The sequence below is a fragment of the Lycium barbarum genome, chromosome 1 (assembly GCF_019175385.1).
Source record: "Lycium barbarum isolate Lr01 chromosome 1, ASM1917538v2, whole genome shotgun sequence".
Lineage (NCBI taxonomy): Eukaryota > Viridiplantae > Streptophyta > Magnoliopsida > Solanales > Solanaceae > Lycium > Lycium barbarum.
In genome coordinates this window covers 118,845,276-118,871,414 of record NC_083337.1, presented here as the reverse complement: position 1 = coordinate 118,871,414, position 26,139 = coordinate 118,845,276, and positions in this window count along the sequence as shown.

Here is a 26,139-nt window from a genome sequence, read left to right as displayed (position 1 = left end):
AAAATTAAACGGGCAGCATTTCCCCTATATCATTAGTATCTCCCAATTCGGTATATCACCACAACAGCCCAACAACAAATAAATCTCAAAAACACAACAATATACTTAATTTACTGCAACAATCCATCCAATATATATCCTTAAAATCAATCCCTTAAACTTATATTTATTTCTAACGGAATTTCGACAGCATTTCCTTTCCATTCTGAACAATCCCAATACTTCAATTCAGCTAACAAACCATTAATATCAACAATAACAAAAACACCCAACATTTATCCACAATAACTAACTAAATCCACCAAATAATCCATCCAAATCAACACCTAATCCCCAGCTACTTAATACAACATATACGACAATTACATCAACATTTCCAACATTCTAATCCGCCAAATCTATCAATAAACATGTAAATAACATCACAGACAACATAAACATACCTTATGTAGTCCATAACCACGAAATCAACACCATCCAAAGCTAATTTTTGGTTCAAAACAACGGCAATAACTTGTTCTTCACTTCACTCTTCACGGGCCTCGGGATTTGGGGCCTCGAACTTGATCAAACTCTCGCTTTCTCTCTCTGATCTCTCCTCCCTCTCTCTCTCTAACCTTCCATAAGCTTGCTGAACATTATCATGCTGTTTATGACCTGTTTGGAGCCTATTTATAGTGACAAAGGGCGGTGGAGTGGTCCTGCCACGTGTCCACCACGTGTCAGGCTCTCTACTTGCGGCCAGCGCCTTTGTTCAGAAAAATAGTCATATCTCTTGATTCCGATATCAAATACAACATTATCAATACCAATAGGCTCCATAAAACATCCCACACGATGTTTTCCAAATTTCTCAACTATCCAACTTATTATACGACTATTAAATAACTTTATCGCCATAAATAAACTGAAATTAATATTAATAAGGAGAGATTCATATCTTATTCTTTCTAGAGAAGAAATATCTTCAATATTTACTTTGAATCCAAGCCAAGTCCAACGCAAGACACAATTATAATCGCGACTACACATTGTCCGGACCTCGATTAATACTCCGTAACTTGAAATCTCTCAAAATTCTCGCTTTTATGTTATATATACGCTCTCACATGTGGCTGAATTTTCTGGAATATATGGGAAATTATTATGACAAAAAACAAGGGGTTTTAACCCTTATATAGCGTGCCAAAGTCAGCGGCATTGTAGCAGTACTGTAGCAGCGCGCCCTGGTCTGCCCCGCCTAACTTGTAATGTCCATATTTCTCTATTCCGACGTCATATCGACGAGTGGTTTTTTGCGTTGGAAACTAGACTCGACGAACTTCATTTTACGATTTTGAAACACCTTAAATCTCCTAATATGCCTGGAGATATACCCATCCAAACTTTACCCAAAATTCTGTCCTTAATTCTGCCAACTTTTTCCATATTTTTGACATTTTTTTTTTGATTTGCTTGGTCCCGGAATCTTCCAAAACTCCCCCTACATGATATTTATCATTTATTATACTTGATAATGGTCATGTTCTTGTGTTTCAAGGTTGTCTTTCCCGGTTACGACTTATGAGATCGTAATTCATCCTTTACTTCATTGTTACGTACTTCCCATGGCTTGTACCTTCTAAAATTTCATGGGACGTCTCTGATACTCCATTACTACGTTGAAGTGTGTGGCATGCTCATGCTCTGAAAGTGCGCTCGTGCTCTGAAAGTGCGGGGTGTAACATGCCTTTTTAAGGTTATTTTTACCTTTTTAAGGTTATTTTTGGGTTTTTCTTAAAATATAGCAATATATATATATCGATAGATTCGTAGTATAGTGTAGATTGTTTAAATGTTAGACTTGGAGCATTCAGAGGAAATCCGAAAGGGAAAAGCCCGGGTTTGACTGTTCAAGGCTCGTGTTCGGCAATCAAGGTAGGTTATGGCTTACCTTTGTTAGACTTTGATTAGCAATTCACATGTATCCCGTAGTATTGACGGGGATAGCAAGATAGGCCTTCGAGCATGGTGTGTAGTTGTGATCCAATTAGGTTGGTATGATTTCTAATCATGTGGGCGTGTCATCGTTATTTACACAATTATTGATATGTGGTGTACTTAACTACGTGATTGTGGTGATGTGGGGTGTGCTGGATGTAATGTGGTAATTGGAATTGAATATTTGATATGTTTCCATGATGGTTTGATAATTCATGCGAAATCAAATTGGCTTATGGTTCTTTGTGATCTGCATATGATTATGTTCATTGGCATTGATTGCATTTGATTCCTCATTTCTGCATTCATACATTCACTCATGATGAAAGAGTTGTGGAAACAATATGATGAGACAGTTATAGAAATATTTTGAAAAGGAAAGAAAGAGAAAAGTGAAAGTTGTATTATTATTGCTATTGATCCGAGGTATGTGCGGACGTATAGTGGAAGAGTCACAATCCGAGGTATGTTCAGAGTGGCTAGTACATGGATGTCGCAGGTCCCTTATGGGTCATGGCTGTTGAAGGGATAAATCCTTACCGCATGTGCGTACATGTTTGAGTTATTGGCCGCTGCGTTGCATGACATTTCATCTCATTACATCGAATCCCTCATTATCACATCATACATTGATCCATTGGATTTGTTGGTTGTACTCATATTGTGGTTTACTTTGAGGAATTACAAAGGACTTTGCAGGCTATGACTTGGTTTTGTTATATTTTTTAACTCTTGATGGTTATTATTTGCCAATCTGTTTGACTTGTTGATTCTGTGTTTTCATACGCATGAACTTATCTTAGTCGGCCTATGATGCTTACCGGTATGTGTGTATACTGATACTACTCTTGCTGCACTTTTTCTGAGTGTAGAGTTTGAGGCAGGACCTTTAGCGAGACCCCAATTCTAGCCTGGAGTCTATCTTTCTGAGATTCTGAGGGTGAGCCACCTGTCAGCCTGCAGCCATGGATTTTTATATTTTATTGTCTACTACTTTATCCATCAAACATTATTTCTTTATGTTTCAGACTAATGTATTATTCCTAGATTTGATTTGGTTTAGTTGTTCTTGTACTGGTGACTTCACGTCCTTAGGGAGGTGTATTTGACCTATTATTCCGCACATTCCGTATTTATGATGTGATTAAGACTTATTAATGTTTGTCCCTATAATTTATGTTTATTCTTAAATTGATTAAGGGGATGGTTCGCCCCTAAGGGGGTAAATATGGGTGCCATCGTGACCCATGATTTGGATCTTGACAAGTTGGTATTAGAGCCCTAGGTTCACTGATCTCACAAGTACAATAACATGTCTAGTAGAGTCTTTCGGATCGGTATGGAGATGTCTGTACTTATCTTCGAGAGGCTATGGGACACCAGGAAAACTCTATTCTTTCGTGCTACTTTGTTCTAATTGGTTTCTAGTTAGTTTATATTAGTATCTAATTACTCCTTTTATTCTCTCACAGATGGTAAGGACATGTGCTAGAGATATGATTGATGAGGTACCAGTGCCGACCGCTAGGGTCGAGGCACGTGGTAGGGGCCTAGCTAGAGGTCGTGGACATGGTTGTAGTAGAGGTAGAGGGGCAGCACCAGCTAGGGCCAGGGCTCCCGTGGCTAGTCCGGCCTGTGCTAGATCTATTTCTCCTGAGCCACAGATGGATCATCAGGATGAGGTCTTCGAGGAGGAGGAGTTGGGACCATCACCACTCAACCCGATATTATTACTACTCCAGTTCTGTCTGATGCTTTGGTTTGGGTGTTGAACCTGCTTAAGGGTCTGACTCAGGCGGGTGTTCTACCGGATACACCAAATGGTCAGGGAGTGAGATTGGTTGATCATATTCCAGAGAGGTTCCGTGCTCCAGGGGCACAGCCAACTGCAGTTGTAGCTCCCCAGATAGATGAGATTTGGGGACTACACTTCTTTCCTAGGCCTGTAGCAGGCCCAGTGATGGCCGGCGAGGACCATGACTTGTTTGGAAGATTCACCAAGATGAAGCCTTCCGTTTTCTGCGGCACTCCGCAGGAGGATGCCTATGAGCTTATTATTGACTATCATGAGAAGATCCACAAGTTGGGGGTGGTAGAGACCCACAGAGTTGATTATGTGACCTTCCAGCTGTTGGGTGATGCCAAGCTTTGGTGGAGATCGTATGTTGAGTGTAGGCCAGTTGGGTCGCCTCTGTTGTCATGACTTGTTTGGAAGATTCACCAAGATGAAGCCTTCCGTTTTCTACGGCACTCCGCAGGAGGATGCCTATGAGTTTATTATTGACTATCATGAGAAAATCCACAAGTTGGGGGCGGTAGAGACCCACAGAGTTGATTATGTGACCTTCCAGCTATTGGGTGATGCCAAGATTTGGTAGAGATCGTATGTTGAGTGTAGGCCAGTTGGGTCGCCTCTGTTGTTATGTACCAAGTTTTATCAGATCTTTTTGGAGAAGTACGTCCCTTTTACTTTGAGGGATAGGAGACGAGACGAGACGAGTTCAGTCACCTTGAGCAGAGAGGGTCATATGTTGCTGAGTATGAGCCTCAATTTCATTCCTTGTCTAGATATGCACTTTAGTTCCTTCCTATAGAGACGAAGAAAGTGAGGAGATTTGTCAAAGGGATGAATACTCCATTGAAGTTAACGTCTCTTTAGTTAGTGACCAAAGGGGCTTCGCTTCAAGATTTGGTGGATCATGTTTTTCAGTTGATTCAGTAAGACGGGAGAGTTACGGTAGGGGTGAGGGTAAAAGGGCCCATAAAAGGGGCAGTTTCAGTGGTACAGTTGCCAGAGGGCATGGCCATTGTAAGTAGAGTTCCCAGTTCTACATCGGCCGCCCGATTCAGTCAGCTATTTAGACTTCGGTTGGGGGTTCTTCAAGGCCTAGCCGTTACTCTTTAGGATAGTCAGTTCAGGGTTCGTACTCCTGGTTCTCAGATCATGGAGGGCATACTAGTTCTTCAGCTTCAGTTTACCGGCTCGTACTGGACAGAGTCTGTTACGGGTGTGGTGAGCCGGGGCACATCAAGATGTATTCTCCTCAACTTAGACAGAGTGGTCAGAGTACTCTGTGTCAGACCTCCAGGCCTTCAGCATCATCTTTTAGAGGGGGTGGATCTTCTGGTCAAAGCAGTGCATAGATTGGGAGAGGTAGTCACTCATTTGATAGAGATTGTTCCCAGCCTAGTAGAGGCGAATCTCAGTCCGACAGAGGTGGACATCAGCTCGGTAGGGGCAGGGCACAGTCTGGTCATGGTGGTTCGCATGCTGATGGCGAACGGGTTCATTGTTATGCATTCCCAGGCAGGCCAGAGGCTGAGGCTTCAGATGCTATCATCACATATACTATTTTAGTCTGTCACCGGGGGGCTTCCGTATTATTTGACCTGAGTTCCACTTTCTTTTATGTGTCTACATATTTCTCTATAGGTTTGGATATGGTGTGGATCTACTTGACATACCTATTCATGTATCTACTCCGATCGGAGATTCTGTTGTGGTAGATCGAGTCTATAGGTCTTGTACAATTATGTTTATGGGTTATGGTAAGTAGGTAGACTTGGTGATCCTTGATATGGTAGATTTTGATGTTATCTTAGGTATGAGTTGGTTGTCTTCTTATCATGCGATTTTCGACTGTCATGCCAAGACAGTTACGTTAGCCATGCCTGGTATTCTGTCACACCCCAAATATAGAGAGGAGTGGCTGGTACCCGGTGTCGCACACTGCTAGAGCGAACCACTCAGAACCTGTAACTCTGGAGGAGTAACCCTCAGGTCGACAAGGCCTACCTATAAACAAACAATACCAATAAGACCGACCTTGCCGTTGATTATCTGAATATGACTTCTAACGACTCTGAACTGTTAATAATCTCTCCTGATTGAGCTTAACTTTCTCCACCACCTGCTGGACCAAGTCAGGCCCTAAGAACTTTGATTCGCCGACCTGAAACCATCTGATAGGAGATCTACACTTCCTCCCATTTATAGCCTTATATGGGGCATCTGGATGCTCGAATGACAGTTGTTATTATACACAAAATCAATAAGCGGTAAATGGTCATCCCAGATACCTCTGAAGTCCAACACACATGCTCGTAACAGATCCTCGAGCATTTGAATAGTGCGCTTATCCTGTCCGTCTGTGTGGGGATGGAAAGTTATACTGAGATTCACTTGCATCCCTAATTCCTTCTGGAATGACTTCCAAAAGTTAGCTGTGAACTACGCGCCTCTGTCTGAGATAATAGATACTGGGACACCATGGAGGCATACTATCTCCCTAATATATAACCTTGCGTAATCCTCAGTAGTATAAGTAGTGTTGACTGGCAGAAAATGTGCTGACTTCATAAGCCTATCAACAATCACCCAAATAGAGTCGAACTTACGCTAAGCTCGGGGTAAACCCGTAATGAAATCCATGTTTATTTCTTCCCATTTTCAATTCAGAATATCTATATCCTACAACAACCTACCAGGCTTCTGGTGCTCAACCTTCACTTGCTGACAATAGGGACATTGAGCCAACTCCATCTTCTCGGCCCGCAAATACAACAAGCCACCCATAGATCTGCGACTAAGGAAATCGGCTACTACATTTACCTTCAGAATATCAACATCATAATCATTTAGCAACTCTAACCACCATCTTTGCCGCAAATTCAACTCCTTCTACTTAAATATATACTAAAGACTCTTATGATCTGTATAGATATTGACGTGAACGCCATATAAATAATGCCTTCACATCTTAAGAGCATGGATCACTGCTGCTAACTCAAAGTTGTGGGTCGGATAATTCTTCTCGTACTTCCTCAGCTGCATCGATGCATAAGCAATCACCTTACCATGCTGCAACAACACACAACCCAACTCGATGCTCAAAGCGTCCCAATAAACAGCATAACCCTAAGATCCCTCTGGAAGTGTCAGAACTAGTGCTGAAGTCAATCTGTCCTTCAACTCCTGAAAACTCCGCTCAAAAGCGTCTGTCTACTAGAACTTAGCTGCCATCTGAGTCAGCTTCTTCAGTGATGCTGAAAGAGAAGATAAGCCCTCTACGAATCTCCTGTAATACCCTGCCAAACCTAGAAAGCTACTAACCTCTGTCGGTGTCGTTTGTCTAGGCCAAGTTTTCACTCCCTTTATCTTCTGAGTATCAACTCGAATGCCCTCATATGATACAATAAGCCTAAGGAAAGCCACAGAGTTCAGCCATAACACACATTTAGGGAACTTCTCATACAACTTCTGATCTAGAAGAACTCTAAGTACAGCACGCAAATGATCTGCATCCTCTGCTTCTGATCGAGAATAGACTAGAATATCATCTATAAACACAATCATGAACATGTCTAAGAAAGGTCTGAATACGCTGTTCATCAAATTCATGAACACTGCTGGCGCATTAGTTAATCCGAAAGGCATAACGAGAATCTCAAAATGACCGTGTCTGGTCCTGAATGTTGTCTTCGGGATATATTTCTCCCTGACCCTAACTTGACGATAACCAGATCTGAAATCAATCTTCGAAAAATACTTGGTGCCCTGCAACTTATCAAATAAATCATCAACCCTCAGAAGTGGATACTTGTTCTTTATCGTCACCTTGTTCAGCTGCCTATAGTCAATACACATCAGCAGCGAACCATCTTTCTTTCTTACGAACAATACTAGTGTACCCCACGGCGACGTACTAGGCCTTATGAAACCCTTCTCAAGAAAATCCTTCAACTGCTCCTTCAATCCTTCAACTCAACAGGAGCCATCCTATAAGGAGGGATGGATGTGGCCTAAGTATCCGGTAACACGTCTATAGCGAAATCAATCACCCGCTCCAGTGGAATACTTTAAATCTCATCTAGGAACTCATTAACCACTGGGATAGACTGAAGCGTCAGCGGCTCTACTTCTGCATTCTGAACGCAAACTATATGAACGATACAACCATTCGAAATCATCTTCCTTCTATTAAGATAGGAAATAAACCTACCTTTTGGCGAAGCCGTGTTGCCTTTCCATCCTAGGACTGGTTCCCTCGGGAAGTGGAACGCAACAATTTTTGTCCAGCACCTAACGTTAGCATAAACAGATGCTAACCAATCCATACCCATAATAACGTCGAAATTGACCATCTATAAACTCTATAAAATCGGTTAGAGTTTGACGATCAGAAACAACTACTGAAAAACCCCGATGAATCTTCCTAGTGGCAACAGGCTCACTAACAGGTGTAGACACAGAAAATAGCTCACTCCAAAACTCTGGCACTATACCAAACTTCCCCGTAATAAATGGAGTAACATACGACAAATTGGTCCCCGGATCTATCAATGCATAAACATTATATGAACAGACTGTCAATGTACTAGTTACAACATCTGGCAAGGAATCCAAGTCTTGGCGACATGCCAACACATTGATGCGGTTCTGAGCACTACCTGAACTAGAGGTTCCGCCTCTACCTGCTGAATACTGAGAGCTGCGCCTAGAAGGACGCACTGATGCAGACGACCCTGCCACAGAACCTATTAGCTGCGCCATACCACCCTGTCCCCTCTGTGGGTACTCTCTCATGATATGATTTGGTCTACCATAAGTATAACAAGCCCGCGACCCATACTGATATCGCCCGTAGTGCACTCTACCAGAGTTATCACACTGCTGTGGTAGTGATCTGGTCTGCCCCAAACTCTTCTGGTGCTGTGACCCTGATACATGGGAGCTCTCACCTGCTCTATATGGAACATAATAACCTGATCTATACCTCTGAGACTGAGGTGGTGGTGGACTGGGTGGCCTACCCTGATACTGGGTCTAAAAGTCCAAAGACTATCACCTTGCTGACCAGTGGACCTAGCCCTCTTATGATGCTCCCTCTCGATCCTCTCAGTCACTCGCTGATGACGTCTACCATTCCTAACTGTTCTGTGCGAATTCCTGAATACGAGCAAGGTCCATATTATCGTTTACCGCAACAGTCGTACAAGCCTCAACATAATCGGGGTGTAATCCTGATATAAATGTTATATCCCGTATTTTGTGCATTGGGACATTTAAAGCCAACCGCGATAAGTTAAGGACAAGGCTATTTTTTTCGATTTTGTTTTAATGCACAAGTTGCTTATAAATTTTATTGGTGTGGAAATATTAAGGGAAATTAGAAGTTAATTTATTCATGTTAATTATTTCATGAAATGAAAAAGGCCACAAGTGGCCGTGTGGCTTGGGGTGGGCTCCCACCCATGGCTTGGCCAATTGGCTTGAGCCATGAGTGGGGGCATGTGTCCACCTTTTATGGGCTATGTATTTATATATATATATATATATAGATGAGTGATGACAAAGCAATACTTATTCATCATTTACACAACTCAAGAAACTTGGAGAAGAAGATGGAGAACCATTCGGCCATGGCTAGCCGAATATGGTGCCATAGAAATTGATCAACAAAAAAAACTCTTCTAGTATTCCAACCAATTTGAAGGCCCTTATTAACGTGGAGTAGTTGTTGGAGCAAGCAAAGCATTCATTTATGCAACTCATAAACCTTAGCCAAGTTGAGAAGTTAAAGGATAAAGGTAAGATTTAATATCCTTTTCTATGTGTTAGGGATGATTTGTGAGTGTTGTAGTATGTAGAAATGGATGAAATTCATGAAATATGTGTGTGTAGGTTGTGGCCGAATAGGGGTTGGGTTGGTAAGATGTGATGAATTGATTTTATTTAGTATTTTGGTTGTTGTAGTTGTGGATTCCATGATGAAAATGAAGGTTTGATGGCTTGAAATGAAGTTGTAATCGTTGTGGGATTGTTGAAGAAGTTAATGTGTCCTTAGCATGGTTTCTTATATTTGTAGGAATGATGTTGTTAATGTGTGGTTGTTAGTATAATTCATGAACTTGGAAGCGAGGAATGTGTTGTTGTTGTTCTTAGTGAGTTTGGAAGATTGTAAGTTGGGTTGTTGTGGTTAATTTGAATGTAAATGAAATGCCGACGAATTATGTAGAAAGGGTTGCTAAAGTTAGAATGCATTTTGAGTTAATTGTTGAAGTTGAAAATATGATTGTTGGTATTGCTGTTGGTGATTTGGCCGAGTTTAATTCTCGGAGTTGGTTGAATTTATAGGGGAAATGATGCCCAAATTTCTGTAGGTGGATTGCTAGCTTAGAACCGGATTCCTAAATACCTATACCTAATGTTTGATATCTTTTAACGTTGTTGTAGATCTTGCGAAAGCCGAGACTTAAGTTCGGATTAGCTTAGGAAGCGGGCAAGGTATGTAAGGCTTACCCTTTCTTTCTTTTTGGCATGTCCTAGAGCTAAGTAAGGTATGACACGCATCTTGGGGTAACTCTATTTTTTAACTCCGAGCTTGTTTATGATTCTTATTCACTTCTTGACACGAGCATACTTGGTATAGTCGAGTCTGTTGTATGATTGAATAGCGAGCAAAGCATAAAGAGTCCCTGTTCCTAAAAGGTTTCTATAAGGATTAATGTCCCTAACTTTCATAGGCGGTCTCGGATTGCTTTGAAACGTTCGTAGAGGTTTCTGTAATGAATAATGTCCATAACTTTCTTATGCAAATTCGGATTGACTTGAAACGTGTTTATGATCCTTCAAGAGTCGATTAGTGTACTTACTTATTGAGTCCCAAAAAATTGATTTATATGCATATGGTTTCTCACTACTCTGCTCGTGCATACTGTTGTTACATCTTTCACCAAGTCTCGGGCCGGGTATGTTATCGTGCACAGTGTGACTGCATTATTCACCGAGTCCCTCACTAGATGGCCGGGTACGGTATATATATATATATATATATATATGATGACATGATGATATGATGATATGATGAGATGATGATATGTTATGGCGGCCAGGAGGGCATATGATGACTTTATTCACCGAGTCCCTCACTAGAGGGCCGGGTACGGTATATATATATATACATGATGATATGATAGTATGCTGACATGATGACATGATTTTATTCACCGAGTCCCATAATGGGTCGGGTATGGTATATGATAATGGTATGCATGATTTTGTTTCGTAATGCACAGGTACAACGATTTCATGATCATCATACTTGTCTCCTGGAATCTCAATTTCAGTTATGATCTACCTAATTGCATTTCATGCCTTACATGCTCAGTACATATTCCGTACTGACCCCCTTTTCTTCGGGGGCTGCGTTTCATGCCCGCAGGTACAGACGCTCGTTGTGGTGACCCGCCAACCTAGGATATCCATTCTGCTATTTTGAAGTGCTCCCTTGTCCCGGAGCCTATACGTTTGGTACAGATCCTTCTGTTGTGAATATATATATATATATATATATATATATATATATATATATATATGTCTAATTAAGGTACGGTGGGGCCCTGTCCCGCCATATGACACTGTTGTTACTCTTAGAGGCCTGTAGACATGTATGTGGGTCATGGGTGGTTATCGTTCAGTTATGTCAGTATGAATTATGTTTTGGCAGTTCCCTATATTACGATAGCCTGACCGACTTGTGTGTGATATCATACGTGACAGTTTTATACAACATTTTGTCTTGCATTTATAAAAGCTCTTAATATGCTAAACGCTAGTATAATAAATGTCCATCTGGTTGAGTCGTGATAGTACAGGTTGAACGATAGATAGTATGATAAGGGGTGCTTGGTAGCCAATACTGGGTACCTGTTATGGCCCTCTGGTTGGGACGTGACAGAAGTGGTATCAGAGCGGTTCGTCCTCGGAATGTCTACAGGCCGTGTCTAGTAGAGTCTTGTTTATCGGTGTGTGGTGCACCACATCTATAAACAGGAAGCTACGGGACATTTAGGATGTTACCTTTCTTTCTTACTCTAGATCGTGCGATAGAGCTGTATTATCAGGATGGTTCCTCTCTAATAAATTGCTATGTTTACAGCGATGCCTCCAAAGAAAGTGACCGCCGCCCAGAAGGGAAAATCAGTAGCCAGCCTAGGTGAGTTACTAGGGCCGGCGCCCAGATCATGCCCGAGGTTGTGCTCCAGTCCGCGAGTTCTGCGATAACGCCACTTCCAGAGGAACCTAGGGCAGCGAAGCTCCAGGTCAGGGGGCGGCTCGACCGCTGGTCCCTGAGGTTCCAGCACCTGAGCCTCCAGCTCCTCAGTCAGGGGCGGAGGATAGAGCTATGAGAGACGCAGTACAGTTGCTGACTAGGTTAGTAGCAGGGCAGGCTCGCAGGCCTGGGCCAGGAGGTGATTATGTGGATAGACATGACAGTTTAAGGGTTCGTGACTTCTTGACTTGTAATCCTCTGGAGTTCTACGGGTCAAAGCCCGAGGAGGATCCCATGAGTTTATTCGACAGATGCAGCGTACGCTGAGGCTAATCAAAGCTTCTGAGACTGAGTCTGTCGAGATGGCTTCATACCGGTTGCGTGATGTGGCTATTAATTGGTATGAGTCCTGGGAGTTGTCTAGGGGCGAGGGTGCTCCCTCTGCGGTGTGGGCTGAGTTTACAGAGGCCTTTCTTGGCCACTTTCTGCCTCCGGAGGTGCGGCGAGCTAGGGTTGACAGATTCCTACAGTTGAGACAGAGGGGCAGAAGCGTTCGGGAGTACAGTCTAGAGTTCCACTCTTTGGCCAGATATGCACCCACTATTGTAGCTGATATGACTGATAGGATGCATCGATATGTGATGGGGTTGGACCGTTATCTGGTTGATAGCTGCATGGCAGTGGCTTCCCAGCCAGGCATCGACATCGCTCGGGTACAGGCGTATGCGCAGGGGATGGAGGATCGACACAGAGGGCGCCAGCCCGATAGAGATCGTGACAGGGGCCAGCCCAAGAGGGTTAGATTAGCTAGTTATTCCGGGGAGTTTCGAGGCGGGCAGCCTCAACAACATACTAGGCACCCTTCTCAGTCAGCACGGAGTGCACCCCCACAGTCTACTGGTAGGAGATTTGATAGGGACAGAGTATTCAGGAGCCGGTCAAAGCTCCAGGGCTTCAGGTTCACAGATGCACGGGAGTTCGGCTCGGTCGAGGCCACCTTTTGTCACACCCTAATCTTGATAGGGCATGATGGGCACCCGACCCCATACTCAGAGCCGAGCGAACCCCATTAGTTCTCGTTATGTTCATAACCTCACTGGACTCATAAGTTACGAAATGAAATGCATAATAAAAACTTGTCAAAACCATTCTTTTCGTCGTTCTCAAGTCAAGTAAAATCTGTAATCATATGAAATTTGTAACATAATGCATAATGGTACGTCGGCTTGCAGAGCCGCTTACAAGACTGACATCCTATATACGTGACTCCGTCTGCAAAGTCTCTAACATGCTATATACCACAACGTAGATACTATGACTCGGCGACACTCCGGAAGGAAATGGAGCTCCTCAATCCAGTTGGATCATCTTCTAGCAATGTCCTCTACTCATCTGTATACACCTGCGTGGCATAAAACGCAGCCCCCGAAGAAAGGGGGTCAGTACGGAATATGTACTGAGCATGTAAGGCATGAAATACAGTAAAGAGGATCATAACTAAAATGGAGATTTGCCCGAAACAAGTATGACTTTTAAAAACATCAATACACTTGCCTTATGAAATGAAAATCATGCATATCAACATCATATATCATATATACATATAACGTGTCCCGACCCTCTAGTGAGGGACTCGGTGGATAAAGTCATGCATGTCAACATCATATATCATATAAATATATAACGTGTCCCGGCCCTCTAGTGAGGGACTCGGTGAATAGAGTCATCATATGCCATCCTGGCCGCCATCCCCGTATCATCATATCATCATGTCATCATATCATCATATGCATATACATATAACGTGTCCTGGCCCTCTAGTGAGGGACTCGATGAACAATGCAGTGGAATACGTACGAGAACGTGTCCTGGCCCGGGACTCAGTGAAGGACATATTGAGGCATGCACAAGCAGAGTAGTGAGAAACCATATGCATATAAATCAACTTTTGGGACTCAACAGGTAGGTACACTACTCGACACTTGAAGGATCATAAACACGTTTCGAGTCAATCCGAGTTAGTATCAAAACGTTATGGACGTTATTCATTACAGAAACCTCTATGAACGTTTCAGAGCAATCCGAGACCGCCTATGAAAGTTAGGGACATTAATCCTTATAGAACCCTTTTAGGAATAGAGACTCTTTATGCTTTGCTCGCTATTCAATCATACAATAGACTCGATTATACCAAGTATGCGAGTGTCAAGAAGTGAATAAGAATAGTAAACATGCTCGAAACTAAAGAGTAGAGTTACCCATGTTACATATTGTATCTTACTTACCTCTAGGACATGGCCAAAGAAAGAAAGGGTCAGCCTTACATACCTGTTTCACCTCTTATTAGCTACGCTTATTTGTCCAAGCTCGCTAGTCTACATTCAAGAGGATTTACACAATCATTAGACTCATCGTTATACGCTTGTCTTAGTCCTTCAAATAAATTCATTAATAATCTGGTGAAATTTCGGCAGCATTTCCCCTATTTATATGCCTAGCCCAAAATTACAATTCAGCAACCAATCAACAACAACAATAATACCAACATCAACAACACCATTATTCATACCAATATATTCCATAAACATCCCACACGATGTTTTTCAACATACAACAACAATATACACTTCCTTCCATCCCAATCAAGGAGTATAATCTCATCAACACACCAACAATGTTAGATACCATTTTTATACGCATAAATCAGTCCATCCACACGGCCACAACATGTTCAAAACAGCCCATAAACACAACAACTACAACACAATACTTTATGACCCTTCCTCCATAACTATTTTCATTTTTAAAGCTTGCTAGACCTTCAAATAAACTCAACACAAGAGATGGGATGAATAACATACCTTATATTTGAAGAAACTCAGCCACATCAACCTTTTTCCAACACCAAGCATAAGTAGAAGCAAGAATAATCACCTTTCACGGACTAGTTTGGCGTAATCTTGTTAAATTCTTGATTTACCGGACTATAATGTTTGGGAGATGTTTTGAGAGACTTCTAGGAACATTTGGAATGTTATTATGCTGAAAACAACGAGTTGATGGGGGGTATTTATAGCCCTCCTAGGTTGGTTCCACCGACTTTCCCATGTGGGGCCCGCGGAGCCATTTTGGCAGCTTAGAGTCCTGATCTTAAAATGGCCATAACATTTGATCCCGCTATGCTGTGAGGGCCCACAACATACGGATGCAAAGATCTTTCAATTATCTACAACTTTCATTCTTTGTGTTTTTCGAAATTCCAAACGGATAATAGCGTTTTGGCCCCTCCAAGTCAGGTCATCCGAAAACGTATCTTTAAATCATCCTTTTGGAGGGCTTATGCCCATATTTGGCTTAAGGGTTATTCTTAGGACTTACTCAACATCACATGTACTACTCATATATCTCTTCATATGTCCTTTATAAAATCCCGACACGTGGGCCCCACCTTAACTTATCGTTACGAGGGCTATCATTGAGTAATCGTGTTAACTGATTTACTCCATACGATCTCCAAATGTCATATATATATTCTTATACTTAGATAATATAATCTTCATCCCTAATCCTTGTATAAATTTGCTCTCCCTGGAGCTCATACTAAGCCGTCGACAGTCTTGGTAACGCAAAATTTTCCGGGGTGTAACACCTTTGCCTTGGTGTTCTCGTTGTGGTAGGCCCCATTTAGGGGAATGTCATGTTGCTACAGGTTCTTGCTTTACTTGCAGCCGTCAAGGCCATGTTATGAGGGAGTGTCCATTCGGGGGTGGTCCAGCCCAGCCCCCTGGGTCAGTTGCTGGTTCATCTTCCTCTTCTGTAGCTATGCGCCCTACGGAGCAGGGTATGCCGACACTAGTAGGCCGCGGTAGAGGTCATGGCGGAGCTCCCGGTTCTAGCGGTCCTTCAAACCTCATATATGCCTTGGCCAGCCGACAGGACCAGGAGGCGTCACTAAATGTGGTTACAGGTATATTATTGATCTTCTCCCGAGATGTATATGCATTGATAGATCCAGGCTCTACTTTATCTTATATTTCCCCCCTGGTTGCTAGTAGAATTGGAATAGAACCCGAACAGATAGAACCGTTCGAGGTAGCTACACCGGTGGGAGATTCCGTTATAGCAAGGCGAGTATATTGAGATTGTGCCATAGATATATGTGGCCGTTACACCAAAGTGGATCTGATAGAGCTAGATATGACTGAATTTCATGTTATTATGGGTATGGACTAGTTAGCTTCTTGTTATGCCAACGTCGACTGTCAGAAGAAAGTAGTTCGCTTCCAGTTTCCAGGAGAACCCATTTTAGAGTGGACGGGAAGTACAGCATCGCCGAGGGGTAAGTTTATTTCATACCTCAAGGGCAGAAAGATGATTGAGAAGGGGTATATTTATCATCTGGTTCGTGTGCATGACCCAAAAGCAGAGGCACCCACTCTTCAGTCGGTCCCGGTAGTAAACGAATTTCCGGATGTATTTCCAGACGAGCTTCTAGGTCTTCCACCTGAGCGGAAGATAGAGTTCACGATAGATGTGCTACCAGATACTCAGCCTATATCTATTCCTCCCTACAGAATGGAACCTACAGAACTGAAAGAATTAAAGGATCAGCTGAGGGATTTGTTAGAGAAGGGCTTCATCAGGCCCAGTACATCACCTTGGGGAGCGCTGGTACTGTTCGTGAGGAAGAAAGATGGGTCGCTACGGATGTGTATTGATTATAGGCAGCTGAACAAGGTGACTATAAAGAATAAATATCCCCTCCCCAGGATCGACGTTTTATTTGACCAATTGCAGGGTGCTAAGTGTTTCTCGAAGATAGACCTGCGGCCAGGCTACCATCTGGTGCGGATAAGAGAGGCAGATATTCCAAAGACCGCATTCAGGACCCGATACAGGCACTACGAGTTTAGGGTAATGTCTTTTGGGTTGACCAACGCCCCAGTAGTGTTTATGGATCTGATGAACCGAGTATTCAAGCCGTTCTTAGATATGTTCGTAATTGTATTTATTGATGATATCCTGGTCTATTCACGATCAGAAGAGGAGCATGCAGATCATCTGAGGGCGGTACTTGGGGTACTCCGGCACCACAAATTGTATGCTAAATTCTCTAAATGTGAATTCTGGTTGACTTCAGTGGCATTTTTGGGGCATATCATTGGAGCGGATGGCCTTCAGGTGGATACACAAAAAATTGAGGCCGTCAAGGCTTGGCCGAGACCGACGACCCCTACTGAGGTACGTAGTTTTCTGGGATTGGCAGGATGTTATAGAAGATTTGTGGAGAAGTTTTTTCTGGGATTGGCAGGATATTATAGAAGATTTGTGGAGAAGTTTTCTTCGATTGCAGCGCCATTAACGAAGTTGACTCAGAAGGCAGCTAAGTTCCAGTGGACTGATGCCTGTGAATGAAGCTTCCAGACGCTGAAAGAAAAGTTGACTACAGCTCCAGTTCTGACTCTCCCTGAGGGACTAGACGGTTATGCCATTTATTGCAATGCTTCCGGTGTTGGGATAGGTTGTGTATTAATGCAGCATGTCAGGGTTATAGCCTACGCCTCCCGGCATCTCAAAGAGCATGAAAGAAATTATCCTACTCATGATCTGGAGCTAGCAGCAGTAATTCATGCTTTAAAAATATGGAGACATTATCTATATGGCGCCCATATCGATATTTATACGGACCACAAGAGCCTTCAATATATCTTTAAGCAGAAGGAGATGAATTTGCGGCAGAGAAGGTGGCTAGAGTTGCTGAAGGACTACGATGTTGATATTCTATATCACCCTGGAAAAGCCAACGTAGTAGCAGATGCACTCAGCCGTAGGTCTATGGGCAGCCTGACAGACGTGCAGCCCGGAAGAAAAGAAATGGTTCGTGAGATTTACCAGCTAGCTAGTCTTGGAGTCCGTTTAGCTGATTCTGGAGACACTGGGGTTTCTGTCCGAGAAGTTGCTGAATCCTCTATTATGGAAGAAATAAAGCGACGCCAATATGAGGATCCTGTTCTGGCACAGTATAGAGACACAACCCTTGAAAAGGAGAAGACTCCATTCGAGATTACACCTGATGGGGTGCTACTACATAAAGGCAGAATATGTGTACCCGACTGACTTCAGCCCCAGTCTTGACACTTCTAGAGGGATTGGAAGGATATGTTATTTATTGTGATGCTTCAGGCGTCGGGCTAGGCTGTGTATTGATGCAAAATAGTAAGGTGATTGCGTATGCTTCTAGACAATTACGGAAACATGAGTAGAATTATCCTACCCATGACTTAGAATTGGCCGCGGTGGTCCATGCTTTAAAGATATGGAGACATTACTTATATGGTGTCCACGTGGATATTTATACAGATCATAAGAGTCTCCAGTACATCTTCAAGCAGAAAGATTTGAATTTGCGGCAACGACGATGGCTAGAGTTGCTAAAAGACTATGATGTTGAAATCCTGTACCACCCCGGAAAGGCAAATGTTGTGGCTGATGCTCTTAGCCGTAGATCGATGGGAAGTCTAAGTGATGTACGACCAGAAAAGAAAGAGGTGGCCCGTGATCTTTAGCAGTTAGCTAGCCTAGGAGTCCGAGTGGTGGACTCAGGTAGCAGCGGAGCTATTTTTCAGAATTCAGCAGTTTCATCGTTAGTAGCGGAAGTAAAAGAGCGACAATATGAGGATCCCATGCTAATGCAGTATAGAGATACACTCCCTCAGAAGGAGGAGTCATCATTTGACATTTCGGAAGACGGAGTTCTCCGATGTCGAGGCAGGTTATGTGTTCCCGATGTGGCAGGTCTACGCTATCAGATTTTGAGAGAAGCTCATTGTTCCCGTTACTCCGTTCACCCTGGAGCGACGAAAATGTATCATGATCTTAAGACTATATATTGGTGGAATTGGATGAAGAAAGACGTAGCGAAATTCGTAGCTAAGTGTCCTAATTGCCAACAAGTGAAGATAGAACACCAAAAGCCGGGTGGCTTATTGCAAGCTATAGAAATCCCAACTTGGAAGTCGGAAGTGATTAATATGGATTTCATTACAGGGTTACCCCGTTCTCGACATAAATATGATTCTATATGGGTGATCGTGGATAGACTCACAAAGTCAGCGCATTTCTTACCGGTCAGGACAACCTATGTGGCAGAAGATTATGCAAAGCTTTATCTTAAAGAGATAGTGAGACTCCATGGCGTTTCGGTATCTATTATCTCCGATAGAGGAACTCAGTTTACAGCCAAGTTTTGGGGGTCTTTCCAAGAAGGTTTAGGGACCCAAGTGCGCCTAAGCACGGCATTTCACCCCCAGACTGATGGGCAAGCTGAACGTACTATTCAGACTCTTGAAGATATGTTGCGGGCATGTATGATAGATTTTGGAGGAAATTGGGATGACCATTTGCCACTCATTGAGTTTGCCTACAATAACAGTTATCATTCTAGCATTCAAATGGCACCGTATGAGGATCTATATGGGCAAAAGTGTAGATCCCCAATTGGGTGGTTTGAAACCGGAGAAGCCAAGTTGATAGGGCCAGATTTGGTCCAACAAACAATAGAGAAAGTCAAGCTTATACAAGATCGATTGCTAGCGGCTCAAAGTCGCCAGGAGTCCTATGCAGATAATCGTCGAAGGGACTTAGAGTTCCAAGTTAAGGATTGGGTATTCTTGAAAGTGTCGCCAATGAAAGGCGTTATGAGATTTGGCAAAAAGGGGAAGCTCAGTCCCCGGTATATCGAACCCTATGAGATTATACGCAGAATAGGCAAGGTGGCCTATGAGCTAGATCTACCTCCAGATTTGGAGTCAGTCCATCCAGTATTTCATGTTTCGATGCTTCGGAAGTGTGTTGGAGATCCTACGAGGATCGTCCTAGTGAATGATATTCAAGTGACAGAAAGGTTAACTTATGATGAAATACCCATTGCCATATTAGATAGGCAAGTACGGAGGCTTAGAAACAAAGAAGTGGCCTCAATTAAAGCTCTGTGGAGAAATAACAATCCAGAGGAAATGACATGGGAAGCGGAAGAGAATATGCGATCCAAATACCCACATTTATTTCGGCCCTTGGAAGAAGTCCAAGATGAGATGTCAAAATCATAAGGTATGCATGTTTTCCCTTTTATACATTCAGGTCGTGTGTGGCCAAATTTCTAGTGCTGTTGTATTATTGCCCTATGAGGCATTGTTATTGTGGGTTATTGTGACAGGGTGGTAGTGCCACATTATAGAGGAAACTCTGGCGAAACTCTTATAGAATCCCCCAAGCCTTTAACATTCGAGGACGAATGTTCGTAAGGGGGGTAGAATGTTACACCTCGGAAAATTTCCCGTTGGTACGCAAGTAAATGAACTAATGATGTGTGCGAGGAGTGCGAGTGTATAATGTTTCATGGGAAATGTATGTGAAGGGATGTGGATGATTAGAATGAAAAGTCGAGAAATGAGAAAAATTGAAAGTTGGCAAAATTGCCTAGTGGTCGTATATTGCAAAATATGGACCGTAAAGTGCAACACGGTCCGTAAACTGGCAGTCGTAAACTGCCATGCAAAGCTTCAGCTTTCTGCCCAGTGGTCGTATAGTGCAAAATACGGACCGTAAAGTGCAATACGGTCCGTAAACTTGAAGTCGTAAACTAGCATGTCCAATTTCAACTTTCTGCCAGCTGAGGAAGAGGTATAATACGACCTGGTGGACGGACCGTTAAGTGATTTACGGCCCGTAAACCATGGTCGTAAATCACCATGCATGCAGGCCAAAGTCTCTGGTCCTGCTTAAGCTTAAAGACGACCACGAGGGACGGTCCGTAAAGTGGAATATGGACCGTAAACCTCCATGGACGACCATTGTTCACCCAGCACAGATTTTCCAATTCATTAATTATGAGGATCAAAACTTATTTTATTTCATTACTACATTACACCACTTCTCTCTAAAACTTCTCTCTACATTTATTATATGAGTTTTCAAGGATTATAAGCCATCAATAACATTAAGACAAGTGAATCAAGGATAAGGGAATCATCAAGGATCATCCAAGTCAAGAAATCCAAATGGAGAAAAACTAGGGTTTTGCTCAAAGAAGAGTATTATCAATGAAAAACTAGGGTTTTGCTCAAAGAAGAGTATTATCAACCAAAGCTTGTTCCTACAACTTCTAAGGTAAGATTCATGATTTTTACAAGATGTTTAAGGTATTGGAGAATTAAAATGCATGGATTGTAGAAAATGTGGTCAACTAGGTCATGAATGATGAATAGTGACATTTTGAGAAATAGTTGAATTGAGTTATGAATGTTGTTGTGTTGTGAGATGAATGTGTTATAAATGGTATTAAGATCATGAACTAAACACTTTAGACGAATGGACGAAGATGGGTGCTATAATCATGAATGTGGGTGAATCAGAGGCAAATTGAGGAATCTAGATAATGTGGATAATGTGAATGACTAATGGCCATTGTTATGATATTAATGAAGGTATAAACGCTAGCATTGGAAGGGAACGTGCAAGTGTAGAATAGTTCGACGGAAAGGTATGTAAGGCTAACCCTTCTTTCATAAGGCATGGTTCTTGGCCAAAATCCTAATTCCTCTATATGAGTATGTTGTCTTCACATGGTTGACATTCCGAGCTCATAAGCTCACGACCCTTGATATGTACTATGATTATACTATGTTCCTCGTATGATGAGTAAGTCCATAATGTAGATGTAACGATAATGATGAGGATAGTAATGATGACAAGAGTAAAATGAGATTAGAGATGCTTACGAGCTATGATATATGTATATGTATGCCTATGAAGGGCTATGATAAGACCCCGAGCTTATGATGCCGGGTAAGACTATATGTATATGACTATGTATAAAGTATGTATACGATTACGAAACGCGCGCACACCTCTGCAGAGGGTACGGATAACCCTGAAGCCTTGGTAGGGCCAGGTATGTATGACCTTGAGCCCTGGTTGGCCAAGCATGTATAAGACACCGATCCTATGAGGTCGGGTATGCTATGTAAATGCTATGTATATGAAATGACTATGTATATAATATGAATATGAATGTGATAAAACTATGTATAAGAATACGAATAAGGACATGTATACGAATATGAGCACAAGTATGGTACGAGTATTATTATGGGATACGAACGACGATGTATGCAAGTAGGCGACATGATGATGATGATACTACTGTCTCCCCTCCTATACTATTTTCATATGATATCTATTATGCTTCTATATTAATGTTGATCATGCTTTACATACTCAGTACATTCTTCGTACTGATGTCCTTTTGTTTGTGGACGCTGCGTCATGCCCGCAGGTGCACAGGGAGACAGACTTGATCCATAGCTGCTTATTCAGAGATTGCATAGCAGAGCTCCATTTCTTTCGGAGCCATAACGTTTGGGTACTTATTCTTTTGTGTATATAATTATGGGCATAGTGGGGTCCTGTCTCGCTCATACGATATGTCATACTCTTAGAGGCTCGTAGTCATGTGTATTTGGGTAGAAATGTTCAGCCATGTCGGCCCATGTTTTGTATATCTTTTGTTGGCCTCGTCGGCCTTGTACTTATGATGTGGCATAGATGCCTATGATATGATAAATGATGATGGTCGTCTAATGGGATCAGTATGATTAACGATAAGAAAAGCACGAATTGACTTATGGTTCACCTAGATGTTATGTTATGTACGATAAGGGGGTGCCCGGTGGGGTAGCACCGGGTGCTCGTCGCGGCCCCCTAGCCGGGTCGTGACATTATATCCGACAGAAACAGCTAACTTCTGGAGATCATTTCAAGAAGGTTTGGGGAACCAGGTAAGTCTTAGTACCGCATTCCACCCGCAGTCTGATGGACAGGCCGACCGTACTATTAAGACGCTAGAAGATATGCTGCGGGCCTGTGTTATTGACTTCAAGGGTAGCTGGGATGATCATTTACCACTCATTGAGTTTTCTTATAACAATAGTTACCATACTAGCATCCAGATTGCGCCGTATGAGGCCCTGTATGGCCGGAAGTGCAGGTCACCGATCGGTTGGTTCGATGTTGGCGAAACTAAGCAAATGTCACGACCCAACCCCGTAGGCCGTGACTGGTGCCCGACTTGGACACCCGTATACATATTCTTAGCTATATGTTCATTTCACAACAAACTCATTATAGATCTTATAACGACCAAACCATGGTCTCAAAACTGTCGTGTAATCATACATATAAAGGCAAGCCAACAAGGCTGCTACCACAATAGAATAAGCATAATGATAACACACACACAACTGATCACGTCTGAATACGACCCACACACATGTCCACAGACCTCTAAGAGTTTCAATAGTAAAATATGACGGGACGGGGCCCCGTCGTACCCTTAGCCAACATATGCATAAATTTAGATCAAGAAGGATCTGTACCAAAGTCTGGGCTCCGGAACAACGGAACTCCTCAAGATAGCAGAGGGGAAATCTTAAGCTGGCGGTTCACCAAAACGCGTATCTGTACCTGCGGGCATGAAATGCAGCCCCCCGAAGAAAGGGGGTCAGTACGGAATATGTACCGAGCATGTAAAGCGTGAAATATAGTAAAAGGATCATAACTGAAATATGGAGTACAGTAAATGTGTACAATATCCAGAATGCCAAAACACTTGCCTTTGTAACATAATCATATTTGTCAATATCATATATCATATGCATGTATATATCGTACCCGGCCCTTTAATGAGGGACTCGGTGAATAAGGTCATCATATGCCCTCCTGGCCACCATATCATATCATCATTTCATCATATCATCACATCATCATACCATCATATCATCATATCATCATATACATATATATACCGTACCCGGCCCTTTAATGAGGGACTCGGTGAGTAATGCAGTGAACTGTGCACGATAACATAACATTCCCGGCCCGAGACTCGGTGAAAGATATATTGAGACATGCACGAGCAGGGTAATGAGAAACTATATGCAATTCAAAACATTTTTAAGGATGTCCCTGTGGATTATATCAAAATGGAACTTTGAAATCATGTGTACATATCAATATGTATAAAACAAAACATATGTTATGGGAATCAAGATCAATGGTCATCCTAGTGGCTCTAGGAATAGGAGTTCCCTTGGAATCGTATATATATCGAATATTCATTTCACAACGATCATGCCAAAAAGAAAGAAGGGTTAGCTTCACATACCTTTAGCGCTTATTCGTCACACAATATGTATACGCTGCCCAATAATACTTCAACCTATATGAAGATGCCAAAAACTACGTTTAAGTTACAGGGAGATTCAAAACGTATTCTAACGTTAGTAACTCCTTCTAGATGTTTAGGCGACGTTTTCTCTTGTATCCAAACCAACCACATACAACCAATCCAACATCAATAATTATGTGTTCAATACCAATCCCGACAGCCCACACAATATTCCAAACAGCCCATATTCACAACATGCAATAACAATTCACATACGGCTACTACACTCTCAAGTTACTTCTATTAGTTCGTAGTCTTAACGTTTGCATGTAACAACTTATAACAGCCCATCCAACATACAACACAATGCATAATCTTAATTATCAATAATCTTTCAAGATCAATAAGAACAACAGCAACTTGTCAAAACAGCCCGTACCTTACCACACTAGATAATAGTGTACATGCGATTATGACACATCCAATTTATTCTTGTTAGTCTATAGTCATAATATTTCGTCGAAGCGATTCTATAATAGCCCAACTACTATGACAACATGATGTATACTCTTAACTATAATTGATGTTTTTCAACTTAATGAAAACAACAAGACCAAAACAGTCCATTACCACAACATACCCAAAACAGTCCCTAAACAATGCTCGGAATTCTTGCAAACGTTTACGAACATACTAAGCCAACCACATACAATTTTTACACATTATTTCATGTCTTCTTTTCATATAATTTCAGTAAGTTATGACCAGCTATCCACACGACAAGTACAACATCAATTCATACGCAACTAAGCTATATCGTCATTTCTATAATCCTTACAACAACTCACAAACGACTTTAGTTCCAACTCCACCCATTAAACACCTTTATTTACATCATAAAATTCATGACAATAACAATTCAAAATATCAAGTAAAATCAATTCACTAACTTCTTACAAAAACTGTCCATACACGGTTTCAACATGCTTCAACATCACTCACATAAAATCATAGATTCAATTATTGTAATACTAACACATCTTCACCTTTAACCTTCCAATTCTTTTCATTCTTTTTACCATGAGATCTATGATAGTAACAACCATATTTATTAAAGAAAATTAGTCCATTAATTCCACCAAAACAGTCCCCTCGGCCACATAGTCATTCCAACACCAACATTCATGATTTTATGCATGCGATTCATGTTCAACAGGTTACAACCATACTTCAACATCAACACCTATAACCTCACGGTTACTATCATGTTCCCACATCAACATAAAACTTATATTTACACATCTACATCACCCTTAATACATGAAAAAGAAAGTTAGATCTTACCTTGACAACTTGACTTCTCAACTTGGCTAGAGTTTGTGAATTGAAATGAAAATGGTTCTTGTTGCTCCAATGACTATATTCACGTTTCTAGGGACCTTCTAAGTGTTGAAACACCTTGGAAAATAATTTTGGATCAAGACTCAAAGAGCTCAAAAATCAGCCTCTTGGCCGAGACTCTCTCTCTCTAGGTTCTAAGTTTTCTTTCTTTGTGTTGTGTAGTTGAAATGAATGTATTTGCTGATCTCCTTAGTCCTTATTTGGTTAAAATATGATGCCTAAAAGGTGGCCACATACTCCACTCATGACAATGAGTCAATCCATTAACTTTACACAAATATTTCATTTCTCTTTCTCCTACTTTCGGCTAGCATATGGCTGAATTGTCTATCTTTGTTTCCTTTATTCTTTCTTTTCAATTGTTTACAAGACAATTGAATGTGTATTTGATGATTCATACACTAACCCTTGTCCATTGTAATCATACAAGATGAATGGTCAATATTTAATATGAAATGATCCCTCCACCATGTTATG